The sequence below is a fragment of the Rhinolophus ferrumequinum genome, chromosome 7 (assembly GCF_004115265.2).
Source record: "Rhinolophus ferrumequinum isolate MPI-CBG mRhiFer1 chromosome 7, mRhiFer1_v1.p, whole genome shotgun sequence".
Taxonomy (NCBI): Eukaryota; Metazoa; Chordata; class Mammalia; order Chiroptera; family Rhinolophidae; genus Rhinolophus; species Rhinolophus ferrumequinum.
The window spans coordinates 51,153,000-51,159,916 of record NC_046290.1 but is presented as its reverse complement, the minus strand read 5'-3'; positions in this window follow the sequence as shown (position 1 = coordinate 51,159,916).

The window sequence follows — 6,917 nt, the reverse complement described above, 5'->3', positions numbered from 1 at the left end:
TGATTCCCAAGAAATCATGGGAAGCTTATAAAGAACTACTTTAAGGCCTTTCTCAATGTCTCCGTATCTTTCCAGAAAGGTATTATGACAGTTTTGCATCACCTCCTGGGTTCTGAGGAGATAATGAGGTTTTCTGTCTTCCCCTCTGTAATACAATTATGATGCTAACTACCGGAGTTGGGTCAAATTTCATATATTAAGGGCATAGTCCTTCACCAGACAGCCTTAACTTCAGACACCAGCCACTGGCTAAAGGTTTCCCAGGACACCCACACTTCTGACCAACTAGCTACAAATTCAGGAGTTCCCACTATCCCCTCAAGTTTGATAATTTGCTAGAACAACTCACAGAACTCAAGAAGGCACTATACTTATGATTATAGTTTTATTATAAAGGATACAAATCAGGACTAGCCAACAAAACAGACATGTAGGGAAAGTTTTGGAAAGGTACCATGTCCTTCCCATACGAAGCTTCCATGTCCTTCCACAAAACAATGTATGATTACCAACCAGGGTAGCTAACCTGAGCCTCTATGTTCAGAATGTTTATTGGGGTTTCTTTACGATGGCATGATTGATTACACATAAAGCATTGGCCAAATGATCAAACTCAATCACTAGTCCCTCCTCTCCTCCCTAGAAGTTGGGCTGATATCACTTGGCTCAAAGCTCCAATCCTCTAATCACATGATTAATCTATCTGGCATGACCAGCCCCCAACTCATTATGCTAATGAGTTGCCTCATTAGCATAAACTCAGGTAATGATCCAAAGGGCCCACCATAAATAACAAAGATAATTCTATCTCTTGGGAATTTTCAAGGTTTAGAAGTCAACTCCCAGGAACCAGGAACAAAGACCAGCCACATTCTTAACAAGACTCCCCACCCCCGTAGCATACAACTTCAGGCTATAAAACTAGTAGCTGCAGCCTGAGTAAGCTCCTCAGCAACAGGCAATCAAACTATTCATGTTGCATTGGCGTTGAGCTTCTTTTGTCTCTTTGTTTTCCTGTGGGACAGGGACAGGGTGAGCTGGCACCTTTGCTGTTTTTGCTTTTGCTAGCTAGGTAGGCAATAAGCTGTCTGTAATTTTTAAAAGCTTATTGTTGTGTTACTAGCTAAATCCGTTAGCCTTGCTTGACTTATCATTTACAGAAATAAGGAAATCCAAGAGGACATTTATGGGGAGTTAAGGTGTTTAATTTGTTTTAGCCATTTGACTTATAAAAACCCTCAAATGGAATTATTCAGTAGGCCAGATGTGAGATTGGAGCACGGAGGAAAGAGGAGAGAGTAAGTTGTGCAGGGGCAATGACTGACATCAGAAGAGAGGAGATGCTCTGAAGAAGACAATGTAGAGAAGCCAATGGTGAAGGACCACTCTGATGTGAGCTCAGATTTGAGTAGTCATAAAATCTCTGAATAAAAAAGGACTTTAGGGGTCTTACATCCAACCTCTTACCTGATACAATCATCTTTTCTACATCATCCCAACAATTGGTCTTACAGCTAATTTCTGCTTTGGTAAACATCGCAAGGAAGAGCTAGGCCAATGATTGTGAGGGCAACCAATTCTATCGATATAGATCTGATCGTTTGTGCACTCTTCCTTATATTGAGCTAAAACCTGTCATCTAATGATTTTTACCATTGATTCTTTCTTACCTCATAGAATACATATTCACATAGCTATTAGTCTTTTTTAATAGATGTGCTATAAAGTCAGCCAACATGTCTCCTCTTGGTTTTGTCGTCAGCAAATGAAACATGTACCATTACCCATCCCTCACATGGCCTTGTCTTGGTTTTCACCATCTTGGTTATTATGCTATCTCATCAGCTTTTTCTATAGAATAGAATATCCAGATATAATTGCCTCAGTGGATAGTATAGCGGAATTACTATTTCCAATAAAATACTTATTTTAATTTCTTCTCTTTTTCATAAATATTTTTTAAACTTACAATCTTCTTTTTAAAAGGATATGAGGAAGCTAGGAAAATGAAATGTATTTTAATGTCTTATTCTGGTTATACTAATGTCTTATTCTGTCCATCAGAATAAGACATTAAATTAAATTTTAATACATTAATTATTTATTGTATTTTAAATATATTTGTATATTTTAAATAATATTTTAAAATAATACGGTTTGATTTTATATTATGAAAATAATATATGTTTACAGTAAAAAAAATTTTTTTAAATACAAATGGTATAAGGAGAAAGCTTTTAAAACAATTTCCTTAACTCTCAAATTTATAATCCTACTCCTTTAAGGTAACTACAATGTGCTCATTCAGAATTTTTATCTATACCCGGCATCTTTCCATATCAGCACTATGAATCTATCTCATTCTTTTTACTAGCTGCATAGTATTTTATTATATGGTTGTACCTTCATTTATTTACCAGTCCCCTATTGATGGATATAGAGGTTGTTTCCTCTCCACTTTTTATTTTGTAGTAATAAAAAATATCTTTGTATGTATTTCTTTGAACACCTGAGAAAGCATATCTGTAGATAAATCCCTTAAAGTATAACTGCTGTGTCAAAATTTATCTGTCTTCAAAGATACACTAACTTACACATCTACTAAGTGTGTGGTAGTGCTTGTTTTTCCACATGCCAAACTTTAAAATTCAGGTATAGCTTGAAGATATTGTGGATTTGGTTCCACACCACCACAATAAAGTGAATATTGTAATAAAGCGAGTTGTAATCTTTTTGCTGGTGGAGGGGAATTGCCTTTAATATGTAAAAACTGCAACATCTGTGAAGCACAATAAAGTGAAGTGCAATAAAACGTGTTATGCCTGTAATTGCTGATCTAATAGCTGATAAATAAAATGTGATTTGGGCTGGATATTTTTGTTTGACCTTCCAGACCCACACTACACCCTTGTTTTCCCTGCACTTTGCCCCAGGAAGACAATCTGTGTGGACTAATCATCACTAGGCTACTGTGCTCTGTAGCTTCCTGTATGTCCGGTTTAGAAGGAATACCAGCAGGAGGTGGGCGTGGGGAGGAGAGTGATATTGAGGTATGTATTTCCTCAGCTCCCGTCTTGTGGAGTCTCTGTGGACCGGCTGGAACCTTTAAGCAAAGGACCCAGCTCCTCTTCACACAATCTTCTCTGTCTGCAGGTTTCAGCCACTGCTCCCTCCTCTGGCCTTTTCAGTCATAAAAGGGTAGTCTGCCCGACTAAGCCAGAAGTCAACTCCCAGGAACCAGCAACAATTGCCCTCTCACTTATGGTTTTCCTATACCCTGCCCCACCGTTATAAAGAGTAGTATCATTATTAAACACTCCTCAACGTACCTAATTTGAATGTTTTCTCTGTTACCTGCCAGTTCTTGTTCCTGGGAGCTCAGCCTAGAAAGATTCCCCAGCCTGCCCTCTCAGTGATTCTGTGAGGTCTGTATACCACTCTTTAAGTCCTTTTGTTCTAGTTAGAGCAGATTCTGTGGTTCATTCCAGCTAACTGGTTAAGAACCCCGACTAATCAAGTGATTTCTACCTGAGGATAACTAAAAGTCCAGCCATTCATTCACTCAGTAACTATCTATTGAGGACCCACTATACGCTAGACATTGTCTTGCTCTTGTAGATGGGAAAGTGAATAAGATACCAAATTCCTCTTCATGGGGCTTATATTTTATAAGCAAATTAATCAATATATAAAATTATTCCAGATAGTGTTGAATATACTCTGAAAACAATAAAGCAAATTGAGTAAAGAGTAAGTGGCTATGAATATCCAGGTATTTTATAAAGAATGTTCAGGAGTTCTCTCTCAAGAGATGCAATTTGAGCACAGAACTGAACAACGTGGAGGGTGGCTACCGTGGGCATATGTGTTCCAGGTGGCAAAGGCTTTGCATTTGGAACAATCTTATCATATCTGAAGAGCAGCAGGAATAGCAGATTGGCTACGGGCCATGTAGCAAATAAGTGGTTTGCTTACCCCATAGCCATTGCCTTTTCTTCCTTGCTGAGAGCGCTCTAATTTTGTTCAGACGCGATCTGCAGACTCAAGGGATGAACTACCATTTGTCTAAGTGAATCGTGAAAATCCTGTTCCAAACTGTCATTGCTTTAGGAATGGACATGTAACACAGTTCTGGCCAATGGGACACGAGAGGGAATTTTTGAGGAGTTTCTTGAGATGTGTTCTCCCTGGTAAGAAACAGGCATAAAGGAGAAAATTCCTCAGTCTCTTTCCCTCCCTTCTTGCTTTGGATGCTCTTTGTGAGAATGTGATGCCCAGACATGCAATGGTCTTTTAACAACCACAAGACAATAAGCCAGATGGCAATGTGAAAGGCTAGAAAGAACCTGGCCCCTAATGACACCTTGGACCGTCCAAAACAACTGTAGGACCACCTTCCTACAGACTTCTGGTTAAGTAAATAAGCAAATAAAAATCAGTCTTATAGCTTAAGTCACCATTAGGTGGGGTTTCTGTTCCTTGCAGTTGTGACACCAACTTACACACTAGTAATGGGAGGGTGGGGGGTGATAATCAAGGTAAGAAAGGATCTCAGGTGCCCATCAAGCTGTGCCTCTTAGGCCAAGGCGTGGAGTTTGGATTTTATTCTAAGGATAAGGCATTTTAGCAGATGATCCAGTCAACACAGGTATATAATATAGACCTATCTATCTCTATTTACATGTATGTCTATATACGTATTTATTATGTATATGATAAAATATAATTCATCATTAAAATAATAGAATAGATATTAACTAAAGATATATTTACCATTGCTATTTTAAGTTTTAGATAAATTATTATTTAGAACCAGATTAAAAAAATAAAAAGCCTCACGAATAACTCATCAAATATCTTGGCTGAAACTCCCAAATGTTAGTAATTTTTATTTATTCTGACATCTTATGTTTGGGAGAACCTTTAATACAGTTTCTAGATATTGCATCTGCTCGCTTTAGCTATTTCAGAGTCTTTACCAATTATGTTCTGCTTCAGAGAGTTTCCAATTGCCATCTTAAACCCCCATCTCTCTTTGAAATAGTCTAAATTTTTTTGCCCCGGCCTTATCTCTTTGATAAGAAGGCAACTTCCTTTCATAAGCATAGCTGTCCTAAATACCTTGGGTGTTGTTTTCTTCCTAGCTGGCACCAAAGGAATGACAAAATAAGGTAGCTAATTTAAAATATTTTCCTCATGGCTGTTCTGTTCCTCCATTCAGGAAAAAGATTACTGGTTACCATGGCAATCAGCTTCCACAGCATTCCATTCTAAGTAACGGCACAGGTATAGCCCAAGCTTTACTCCACGTTCTTTACTGTAGCTCTCTGCAGATCTGCATCTTTTACAGCCTGTTCTCTGCAACTGCTGTTTAGAACAATCAACCAACCAACCAAACAGCCTGCAGTTAAGCCAGATAATTATTTCAAAGGAACCATATCCCCATCTTTTCTGAATGTTTAACAAACTTACATATGTAGTTGTACAATAATTTTCTCACAGCACCAACTGAAAACTTTCTGGTATGTTCTTTCATAAGTCTGAGATTATATTTGTATCTCTTTAATGACCATATTTAGAAAACAATGAATTTACAGTAAAAATCAGAGCAAGAGATCAGAGCAAGATAGTCCTATGAGATCATTTCCCATGCACTCTACATCATATCGTTCCTGAGGACATTTTCTAACTTCCCTCCGTCCATCATTCCCAAACCCTTTGATGAAACAGTGCACACATTCAGAAGAGTAAAATTTGTCCTCGAGTCATTGTCTTGGAGATGCCAAACACTTATACTTCCACCCTTAAGACTATTAACTACTCTGTTTCTGTTCAGAACATTAAAGATAATAATAAAAGATGGTTTTGAACAGGCCAAAAACATTTTACTGGCACCCAATATCTGCTATATTGTGGAGGAGGTGGGATGACTTTGGAGAATTAACTGGATAAATTCTGTTTCCCTACCACTCTTTCTTTTTTTTTTTTTTAATCATTACTTTCAGTCTTTGCTAGGAAAGACTAAAACTTCATAACTAGAAATCTTAAGATTTCTATTGTATGTAGAGATATCTTTTATTTCTACCTTTACTTGAAGCAGTAGTGGAATTTTGGTCATTAAAAAGAGGGAACTTGGAAGGGAGTTGCTATCATCTAATGCTAAGCAATTAAAAATAAAATGTGGCTTTAACCCTCTTCCTTGCAAAGTTTTTCTATCTCCTAAATGTCTTTTCATTGAAAAAGACATATCTCATGACCAATCTATGAACATCCATTGAATACTGCCATCTCCTATTAAGGGCATGGAAGTAAACTCTGTAACTAAAACAGATGCCTCCAGCCCACAGATTCTAAAATCAGAGGGTATTCATGAACCTCTCCACAAATTTTCAGAGTGTAGTGGGAAACAGGAACTGTGAAAAATTTGAAACTCTGCTAAAGTACTTTCTTCCTCTTCCAGAAAAAGAAAATACATCACTTTCTAGAAAGTTCACTACTTTAAAACACATACAATTAGGGTTAGAAATTCATGGCTAGCATTTGGGTTACAGCAGCTCAGTTTTAGGAGAAAAGATATTTAATTTTCATGGAAAGCCATAGACTGGTTCTCTGACTCCTCTCAAAATTGTATTAGAATTGTTTAAGGAGGAGAAAGGGGCATTTACTTTATTATTTTTTTATGGGAAGATATTCAATGAAACATAAAATGTCTTATTCCTTTGGGTACATATGTATTCCCTGATATACTAAACCCACACAAACTAGAAAGAAACATTGACCAATTATTGGCAGAATTTTCTAGAGTAAAAGCAGGAGCTGAAGTTAAATAATCGCATAAACTTTGAGTAATTCTATCACAATGCACCATTAGATTTATATAGAAAAAGGTTGCTCTCAATTTTCAGTTGACAAAAGAG